At 42.9% G+C, this 11,094-nt stretch overlaps 1 long non-coding RNA gene across 1 annotated transcript; it reads left to right on the top strand.

The window, feature by feature from the left end:
- Positions 1 to 1,896: 1,896 nt before the first annotated feature.
- On the top strand, positions 1,897 to 2,723 carry LOC119709582. The gene is made up of 3 exons (XR_005259383.1): positions 1,897 to 1,973; positions 2,098 to 2,256; positions 2,610 to 2,723. It is a non-coding gene; the product is annotated as an uncharacterized LOC119709582 (long non-coding RNA).
- The last annotated feature ends 8,371 nt before the right edge of the window (positions 2,724 to 11,094 follow it).

Genomic DNA, 11,094 nt, shown 5'->3' with positions numbered 1-11,094 from the left:
ATGATGCCTTCTCTAGATAAGGTCTAAGTGCATTTGATGAAAGGGTTTTCTATCTCAGGCTAGAGCATCTTGTGCCATCAGTGTAACCAGCATTTTTACGCTGTCATTCAAGGGAGCTGCAGAAGTGAGTGCTGATGTCACAGCAGCAAATAACATAGTCCAGAGGACAAATTTATTGGAAGCCAAATTGTGAATTTCTAGGGAATTGCTGTTTGTCACAGAGGTACATAATGTTATAAAAAATAAAATACATAGCTGATCTATAAATTTTGCTCTTAGTTCTCTTGGCTCACGAAGTTTGGGAGCTTTCTCTCCATGTACTGAAGCTATGTATATTATGCATGTGGCACAATGTTCTGTAGGCTCATCTGGTCCCTGCTGTCACTATTCCCAAGCACTGCTGTTGTGGTGTTGTGGGTACAGTCCCACAGACACGTCAGTCTGATTTCTTGTGAAAAGCAACACAGATTGATGATAATAGGATGAAGATATCTGACCACTGTAATTATGCACTTGCGTGTTCTCAAGTTTTTCCTAAAGAGAGGAAAATTTCAGTGCAAGAGAATATGCTTGAAACACTGAACTTCTCAACCCAGCATGAGGAGGGATAAACTGTATTTAAACAATATGTTTAAATAAAGTCTGAATTGATACTGATTCATTCCAGATGAGACTTTGGGATCTGTCAGATGTGTGGGCTTGCTGTGCTATGCTCTAAACTTTTAATCAGAAATAGTCACTCTCTGTACTAAACCAGGTATCTGCAAGGCTTGGACACATGATTGTTACAAGCAGCAGTGTCCCTGGCCCTGGGTCCTTATCAGCTTTAGTGACCTGGGTGTTGGCTTGGAAACAATTCCTCTGGCTGGTGTGTAGGGGCAGAGATCACTGAGTCACCTTGCAGGGTGCCTTCCCATATCTGATACAGCATTTTGCAAGTCATATAACCATTCTTTGCCTCAGTTCCTCTCTGGGAGGTGAGGATACCAGTTTCCCACTGAATGTTAGATTGGGAGATGCTGTACAGATGCAATATTACATTTCTTTGTACTCATTAGACTATCCAGTGTCATTTTTGTCCCTCATTTCAGTATATACTTCTTAGTGCATTTTTTTTTTAGTTTATGTTCACAGCATGATATTACTATTTAATGATGTCTGGGTTGTTTTTTTTTTTGTTGTTGTTGTTGTTTTTGGTGGTTTTTTTTTTTTGGTGTTTCTTAAAAGACCTGGCAGGAAGACAAGTGTATTCTTCTTTCCCTTGGCTCCCCAGTATACCTTCAAATACCCAGCACAAGGTTCTTGCTTGTAAGTCCATGCTTATACCTTCATTATACTACAGGGTGGCATGTAAACACAGTAGGCAATTTAAACACATTTCTGAGTACTTCTGGGAATAAAGTCGTTTTCTCAAATTGGGAGAATAATTTTGTAGACGTTCTTTAGCAGAGCTTCACTTTTTTGGTCACTGGGAGTACGGATGTGTTCTGGTTTGAACCACTGCCTCAGCTAAGTCAGTTGGTAGAATTACTTACCAATAGCAGCCTAAGAGAAGGGATGCAGAGAACTCCCCAAGCCTGAGAGCTCCCCGAGTTCTGCACCTCAATTTACTTGAGCTGTGGTTTCTCTTTAGCTGTTATTTGGTGGGGAAGCTGAACCTCTGCCTTGAGCTTCCCCACTGCATGTGATGTTGGTCGGTCACTGAGCCACAGTGCCAGCTGCAAATGCTCCAGGAGAGGTTCTCTTCCTTTGTCAGTCTGATCCCTTCTCTGGTTTGCTCCATGGAGTCACACAAAGGGGCCATATGTGTCTGTATATATCTGTATATGTATGTATATGTATATATATATGCACACATACATCAGATTCTGTTCTGTCTTGACACTCAGGATTGCCAAGCAAAACTTCTGAGGAAGAGGTGACCAGCTGCATACTGAGCCTTTCAGCAAAGGAAGCCAAAGTCATCTCAAATTGTGAGTGTTTAATTGCTCTCTGCACAGTTCACTGATTTCAAGGCCTATAGGGACCCCTGTGATTCTTTTGCCTGAACACCTGCATGTTACAGCCTGTGGCATTTCAGTGTTTTCTGCATTACAGCCATTAAGAAGTGGCTGAACTGGAACGTGCCTCTGAGAACACCATCCATTCTCAATTTAAGCTTTTAGTGAAAAGGACCTCAGAATTAGAAGGAAATTCATTTTGAATATTCCAGATATGCACAGAACCCTTGGAGTACTTCAGCTTTTGAGACTTCAGGTGAGGCCCCAGCACCCATGTCCCACAGCTTGCATATACAGTCGTAAATTAGTGTGAAGAACTTCTGTGTTACTTCATGTCTCAATACTTCTTGATTCAGTTTGTAGTCACTGAGCTTTTTTATGCCTTTCTCTACTTGACCAAGGTAGCAGATTAAGACACCATTTTGAGTCCCTTGTTGGTGGAGGTTTCCAACATCATTCCAGCCCAGAGATGACCAGCTCAGGTTGTGGGATGTAGAGACCTGTGGGTTTTGTGGGGGGGGGGGGGGGGGGTTGGAAGGTGCTGCTTTTTAGTCCTGTTGTCAATCTTACAGGCAATGTCCATGTAAACTTCTTTTCTGGTTCTTTCAGATTTGGTTTCATTGTCATTCCTCTTCCATTTGGCATCATTCCCAAAAAGCTTATTTGCCGTCTGTACAGCTGAGAAGCTTTTTTTATAAAATCTCGTCTGTCCTTGCTGTTGAGGAAAGCCCAGGATTGGTGCTGTCTGCTCCCAAGCTTTGTTTCTGTAATGAGGCTCTCAGGTAATGTCAGCATTATCATGGGCTTTCATTTGACTGCTTTTCTAAGGCTTTTTGTTTTCTCATGTAAGGCTTTGTATTCTTGCAATGCTCATAAAAGTTTTATTAATTTCCACCATCCCAGGTTCCATAGGTTTCTACACTCCAATAATGTCTTCTGAAGCACCAAACCCAACCTTCCCTGGCAGTTTTGCAGTTTTATTTCACTGCATTTTCTGCACCTTTTACAGTTTTTTTCTGTGTGTGTCTCAGCCCTAGATCAGGGGCCTGGATAAATTATAAAAAATTATCTGTACTGATTTTTGCTTCCATTTTGTCCAGTTGCTTGCATTGGCAAGATGAGGTCGGAGCCTGCCAGGTATCAAGAGCTCTGACTGGATCCTGTGTGACTTGTGTGCATTCAGAGCTGTGTGAAGCTCTTGGTGCTGAAATCAGTGGAGACTCCCACTGGTTTTGTTGAGCACTGGATCAACATTTAATCTTTGGCAAACACTTTATTTCTTAACATTTTAAGATACTTTGATTTTAAAAGGGAGAGGTGTGGCAGGTGCAGCACCTCTAATGGACATGTGTGTGCCTATGAGAATGTCATTACTGACTCTTATATTCATTGTCCGTCATGTGTGGTGGGTAGGAAGTATTAACAAGCAGGAGACTGGTTTTAGGTGGGTGCACTATGAGCATTTATGATTGATGAGTTAGGAACTGTGGAAATCCTGAAATTATGGTGAATAGCAAGCCCCTTATTTTATTGAGGTCCAGAGCTTGGGGATCTGTGGCCTCAAGGAGCCCCAGGGAGGACCAGCCCCAGGGAGGACCAGACCATGTTGTGGATGTACTGGCAGCAGCATGAGTTTGAAGGCATGAAAGGGAGTGTAACAGAGTCCACGTGCTACCACAGGTCCCTAGTCAAGTTGTCTGACTCAAATGACCTCTCATGGTAGCTGGAAAAAGAGATCTGTGCCATAAATTTTTGTCTGTTTGTGTTTACAAAAGCACTGATTCCCACTTGTAATTGTGAATTCATCTCTGTGCTTTCCTGGAATACATTTATTTTCTTTGTGTGTGCTGTAAGAAAGACCTCGGCTTACAGTGACAAGCAGAAGAGTTATTGCTTCTGCAGAAATATGAGAACTTTCAAGGTACCACAACCTGTGACAGTGTTGTGGATGCCAGGATTTATATTGTGTTTCCCAGCAAATGGAAGGGTGATATAGAGAAGTTGGCAAGAGGCAAATTGTTGAAAGTGACTCTCAAACTTAAGAAAATCTTGTGTTTTCACAAAGAGAAGACTCGTCTCATTGTCTTTACTTCTAGGGTGCTCTTAGGGCAAATGCTGAAGCTGTGATGCTGAGGCTGTGAGACCTCTGAGGTAAGTGCTATTTGGGAGATGCCAGCCTGGTGTGCCCATCTCTCAGAGCACCAATTCAATCCCCAGTAATTACAATAAAAGGGCTTGTGAAATCTGGTTTCCTGCTTTCCTTTGCAAGCTAAGCAACCTGCCTTGCCTCCAGATCTTCAAATAGTGCACGGACCTGTGCTGAATATGTAATGCTTTTCTGATCCTTTGATCTTGCAGCACTCTGCAAACCTCCAAGCCACAACAAGTTCTGCTGAAGCAGGGAAAGTGCTCATATTCCTACCTTTGCAGGTTTGTAAACTGAGGCACAAAGTTTGCCTGCCCTGTATCTACAAAGCAGTCAATGGCAACCTGAGGAATTCCAGTGACCCCATGCATGGAACCAGGATTTCAGAGGAAATCCTTTGGTTCCCAATAACGAAGTTTTTTCTTTTGCTGCCTCTGTCCCTGTCTTTGGAATATACTGTTACCCTTCCTACTTCTTGCACCACTTGCCTTTATTCCATTTTAAAGCAATAGATGTTGCCAAGCAGATGTATTAAAGCTTCTAATGTAGAAGTAGCTGTGGAGTGTGGGGTAGGAGGTGCTGCTCCTCTCCTTTCTTCTTCCTGCAGCACCGTAGCCACCCTCCTTGGCAGGTGCTTGGTCCTTGGTGTAATTTCTTGAAGGAAACAGGGAATTCCTCATAACTGAACAAAACACCCATGTGAAATACAGATAAACAACAAGATATATTTTTTATTTCTCCCTCCTTCCCAACTTCTGAAGTGCCATCCTCTGCTTGAGCTCAAGTTGTGCCTGCGTGGCTGCGTCTGTGCCCGATTGGCAGGAGCTCTGCAGTGCTGTACTTTGGATCAGGACAGGGATAAGGCACTTGTGTGGTTGGAGGAGAATTTGTCACATATCTGTTCTGGTGTGGTATTGTATTTCAGTATGTTGTGACTGGGTGTGTAACATGACCCAGCACGGTAACGTGAAAGCAGAGCTGTGCTAAAATAGCCCGCGCCTCCGTGTGCTGGGGTGGCTGCTCACATGAGGCGGGTTTATGTGAGCACCCCTGGCAAGGGACGCAGAGAGAGAGCTTTGACAGGATTAGCACATGGTTTTAGCAGCCCTCAGGAAATATGAGCAAAGGCAGGTTGGGATTTTGGCCTCCCTGTGCAGAGGGTCTCATGCACTGAGGGGCTTTGGGAAGGTGTAGGGGAAGGGTAGTGATGGGGTTCACTGTTGGTGGTGCTGCTACCTTGGAAGCCCCTGGATTTGTGTGCTTGTGTCACACACTGCTGCCAGATACCCCCACTCATCTCCTGTTCTTGTGTGACACTTCTGCCACATGCTCTGAGCACTGCCTTTTCCTCCAGAAGAGGAGAAAGATTGCATTTCCAAAGTTTCAGCAAGAACTCTTCCACAGACCGGTTTGCTCTTTTTCTCTCTTTTTCTCTCTTTTTCTCTCTTTTTCTCTCTTTTTCTCTCTTTTTCTCTCCTTTTCCTCTAATTCTTCTTTTTTTCTCTTTCTTCTTTCCTTCCTTTCTTTCTTCAGGATGTCCTGAAGAAAGAACTGCAGCATGTACCCCAGTTCCCATAAGTAGGGAGTGGTGCTGGTGGGTGAGTAGGGGTCATTGAGGAGTTTCAGAGCCATCTCTTTGAAATGAAGACATTTTCCTAGGGCTGGATCTGAAGGTTGTGCAGAATCTGTGTTGTAAAATATTGACCGGGTTGATCATTAATGTAATGACAAGGGCAGCTTTGATCTGCAAGTTAATACATATTCACTGCACAGCTTGGAAATCCTGCTTCAGGAGATACTACAGAAGAACTTCCATATTATTAGATATGAATCTAGAGTTTACAAGAATGTAACTGCAGGAACTGTGGATGCTGAAGACTTTTAAAGGGGGAGGCAAAGAGCTCAGTAGTTAACTGCTGTTTTTCATGGGATAGGCAGGAAAGTGGACAGTGAGCATTGGGAAGTGTCTCCATTGGGGTGAAACCCAAAGTATATAGCTTAGGACAGGGAAGAGGATATAAAAAAGTATTTTAAGATACTCCCTCTTTTCCTCACCCTTTGCCCTCACATCAGCCAACTCCAGAAACAGTTTGGTTTAGATGGGGTAAGGGCTTCAGTTTTCAGAAATGAACTCAATTTGATTCTGTGGCTTTATTATGATAGATTTAAGAAACCACTCCAAGTTCCACATAGACACTTGTGATGAAATGGCCTGTCTCATTGCCTGATCTACTAAAAAATCCACTTTTCATCCTAAGATCATAATTGTACAGGTTTCCAAGCAAAAGGGTAAAAAAATGGACTCTAACTCTGTCATACATTTTTAAAGGCAGGACCAAGCAATTTGCTTTTGAATGTAACAAACAAATTATTTCTCTAACATAAAGGCACCACGAGATAGGAAAAAGCTTTTGACTGCAGAAGAGCCCATTGAATGTGGAATGCTGGAGAAGGGGGAGGTGGGCTGGCAGGCAGTGGTCCAGCAGCTGGTAGGAAAGGTGCATAAAAGCAGAGAAACAACAGAAGATAAATGGAAATTTTCTGAAGTATCTGGTAATGGTTTCTTCTTCAAAGCACACAACCCACAGAACAGCTTTAAATAGTTACCGTCCTGTTTGCCAAAATTATATTAAAGTAGGATTTTGAAGAAATGGAGGTATATAGGTTGGTTGATGGCTTTTAAACCAGAAAGCTGAGAACATGGAGAATGTCTGTGCAGCAGATTCAGAGACTGGGTATGTCTAGAGAATGGTTTTGAGGCCAAGAAATTACAAATCTATTTTATAAATTGTGCTGGAATCACTTGAGTATGCGGGGACCTTTTAAGGGAGGAAGACGCTTCAGTTTTCTTCCCATTGCTTAAAGTATGGAGCATCTTCTGCAAATTTTTGTTTGTCACCAGCTGAGCTTTAAATTCTGTTCCAGGCTTGGCACAGCAAAGGTGCTTTTGTAAGAGTTTCTGTACCTCTTCTTGGCTTTGTGCCTCCTGCCACACCTTATGTGGAGATTTTGGTTGTAAATTCATTAGGACAGGGATTACCTCTTCCTGGGGGAGTTATTTGCAGCATGGAGTTTACCCTGCAGTGGAGTTAACCCTTCACTGTGTGTATAGAATTGACAGAGGGGTGGCTCATACATGACAATGCCACATTACTCTCTGGAGGACAGCCACCCCTACAAAGGCAACCTCCAAACCCACAGCTTTTCTGTATGAGTGAGGACATGACTCTGGTTATTCGCTGAGTTAACTCAGTGCTGGAAACAACTCCCAAGTAACTGTGTAGCCCCCAGCACATTGCATCTCCTATCTGAGGCAACTGGACGTGTTTGAAATGAAAGTAGTGTTAATTTGAAGCTCTCCTGAGTCTTCCATGTCCCCTAAAGTGTGATGCTCATAACCAAACTGTTCAACTCCCTCAGTCTCCTATACCAGGATGTAAAGAACAGTCCCATGTTCTCTGAACTGAGCTGAAATTGTGTTGGTATGTTCTGATACATGTTTTGTGGTAGGAGCAGGGTAAAAATTCCTCTGATTGTGCCATTCAGTAGACACAGCTCTGTTTATTTTTTAAGCTGGCACAGAAATACAGGATAAGCTGAGCTGACCACAAGTCATTAAATGTTATGACTTGAATTGAATGCTGAACAGTATTGTTAAAGCATAAAGGGAAACTGTGGAATAAATTAACAGGTCGTATAATATCTTGTGTTTCCCAGAAATGCAACAGCAGCCACCCATCTCTCTTCAACTACTTTCTCAGCTAAAGGTGAAATATTTCTGCTCCAACTCAAGGCATCCCAGACATTTATGTTTGAGCTGGCCACAGCTGCAGTCATGCTCCCTTTGCAGCTGACAAGGAGAAATGGGAACCTCCAGAAGGTTGTTCAGCTTATCCTCAGGCAGATATCTATGATGGATCAGAAGATTTGCTCTCAGAAGGTACCATTTTTGTCCCCACTGAAAGAGTTTCTGTCATCACCATCTCCTCCCAGGTATGGGCAATTACAGCTTCACTGAATTAACTGCTGGTGCTGGTGCACAGTTCTGCATGGCTGTGACAGGAGCAGGATGGGGCTGATCACCATCTTCTTGCACCGTTGGGATATTTGAGAGGAAAAGTATATTAGATGCTTAGGGGTTCTGTTTGCCATTGGTGGATGCCAGAGTTCATGCTGTACACAATGGATCTGATTCATCCTTAATTTATTTTGTAAATTTTCCTTCTGTGAGGAATTCTGTTCTTTAGGAGAATTCCTGTTGTGCACTGGTGGAAGGGACACAGCTGTGTTATCATGAGGGCACATTTGTGCATCTTTCTAAGAGGCTTCAGCAGATCTGAGAAAAAATAGTTGTTGTCCTTGTTCCCAAGGGTGGTTGTGGGGTCTGGCTCCACAATGATGTGCAAAATCTCTGGGGCTGCCAGAGCTGGCAGTGGGCTGAGCTCAGCCCAGGCTACAAATCCAGGTGAAAAGTGGAGCCAGCAGCCCTGGGAGGCAGCCCTGACTGCTCTGTGTGACAGATGCTCTTCAAAATAGCCAATGACCTGCACTGGAAAGCAAAGCCTTCTTCTGGAGCTGGACTTGGTCCATGGACATGTCTTCTGTAGTTGCTCCAGTTCTTTGAGCTGGCTTAGAGAAGGATTTTGCACTTGTGTTCTGAAGCAATTGCCTCACATTTATATTTCAACTATTTCTAGGAAGGCAGCAGACAAACTGTGTTGAAACTGAAACTTTTTTTTTTTTTTTGTCTGAATCCAGTCTGCTACAAATTTACATTCATATGTGTAATTCCAGAAACTTTGATTGAAAGGCTGAAGCTCATTGGAGTAGGAACTTCCAGGATTAGACCCTAAAAATATATGTTGTTTTACCAAATAATACATAATACTGCTTAAAATAGCATAGTTCTAAAGCAGTGGCTGGCATCCAAAGCTTGACATCCATATTTCTGTTGCCAAGATATTTTCCCACTAAAAGTGAATTAAAAACATAAAAATCAATGTCTATTTAGACTGTTCATTATTATTGCTTGGTTAAGTATAAACAATTTGTCAACACATAACAGACACTTGGGGAAGACATTTCCTTGCAATAATACAAATCTGAAATTCTCCTGGCTGCTTCCTAACCTGGCACTCACAGCCTTGTATCCAACTGCACAGCTCAGAAGTTTTGAAACTAGCCTCTGAGCTGGGCTTTGGGTAAAGTTTCTCAGCAGTATATAATTATTCCCATTATACCTGTTGTCAATGATTCATTGACCGCTGAGACATACATACAAGCTATTTTTCTCTTTATGACTTTTTGGGGGGATGATTCACTGGTTATAAGTGTACATTATCATATGACTAAAGAAGGAAAAAAGAGACAAATGGAGTGAAGTGCCACTGAGATTTTCCATATTAAAACAAAAAAGAGTTTGGTCAATAAAATAGTGATGTTTCTCCCACATAAAGCCAGCAAACATCTGTAAAGCTTCAGAACAGCCAGATCCTACAGCTTTCCTTTGGTTTTACACTTCTGCAATGCAACACACCAAAATCAGCAGAGTAAAACAAAGTAAACCCCTGGGAAAAGACAGGGGTATATCAGTTTTTTTTCTGAATGACTTGGCCATTCTCTGCTCAGGTGTTGGTCCTTCCTTGTTCCACATTAACCCAAATCACTGATGCCAGAAGGGAGCTCTTTCCTAGCTGTGCCACAGGGAGGGAGAACAGGATGGGTCGTTCAGCATAGCTGTGATATCAGGGATGCTCACAGCACATCTGTTCTGCTGGGTTTGGCTACAGGAGAGGGGAGAAATCCTGGTCATTGACTCCAGTTGAATGACATCACTCCTGGGAAATGGTGGGGTGGCTCTTGGAAATGAATTTGTTTCATATCAGTGGCTGGTGAAAATTCAAAGCAGTCACAGGACTACCTGGACATCAGTAGCTTTGAGTGCATTTTGTAACACACAGGTTGATATGAAGATGGGGAGCAAGGACCTTGGAAGGTGCTGACTGAGACACAGAATAAAACCCTTTTCCCTGTGAAAACTGGTTGGCAGAGTGAGATGGTCTGTTGAGCAACAGGGAAAATAGATTTATGTGTCACTGTTAGCTTCTGCGAACAAGCCAAAGTGTTCTGGCACAAAACACATGATATTTATTCACAAAAATGTGGAATTAATTGCTATCATCCAGATTTTTTTAATGGGAACACATTTTGGTTTTTGGTTACAATAGTGTTGAGCTTCAGTCATTGTCAGGAGTGGGACTGCTCTGCCATGTGAAGGCCCAACAGGAAACAGTGGTGGTCCAGGGAGGGAATTCCATGGAAATGTCCAGCCCACAGCAGCATTTGAATGAGGGGAGTTCACTTACATCTTTGTGGAAGTCACATTTATGACCTAACACAAAGGTCTATTTACATTAGCTTGTTACCAAGAAAACCTCCCAGATGTTTTACTTATTTCACTGACTGTTATGTTTAGTTGATTTTTCTTCTTCTCTGGCCTTTCTTTTAAAAGCAAAGGAGGTGCATTCTCACCTCTCCTCCTCTCTGTCTATATCTATCTTCATGGCTGACCTGACATCTTGAAATTGAATCATAGGTTTCCTTTGTCTTAGATTCAGATTTTTCTAGGTGGATCTCCCAGGTTCTTGCCAAACATCATCCTCTAGCCATCTGGGGCTTTGTATGTTCTCCTTCCCCAGCCACACTGTGACCCAAATTGCAGTTTGCACCAGGGCATTCCTCTTTCATCAGAGCCACCAAAACGTCCTCCTGTTACGCCTCTGCTTGTGTTTGATTTTCCTCTTTGCTTGGACCGCAGCTCTGCTCTGGGCTGCTCGGGGATAGAACAGCACTCCTTTAGCATAGAAATTGCATGTACCAGTTCCTTCAGCCTGTGGGGGAAGAGCCAAGAAAGAGAAAAGGGGCATGAGAAGGAGTAAATACTGATGG

Source organism: Motacilla alba, chromosome 18 (genome assembly GCF_015832195.1).
Source record: "Motacilla alba alba isolate MOTALB_02 chromosome 18, Motacilla_alba_V1.0_pri, whole genome shotgun sequence".
Classification (NCBI taxonomy): Eukaryota; Metazoa; Chordata; class Aves; order Passeriformes; family Motacillidae; genus Motacilla; species Motacilla alba.
This window is presented reverse-complemented; position numbering and strand designations above follow the sequence as displayed.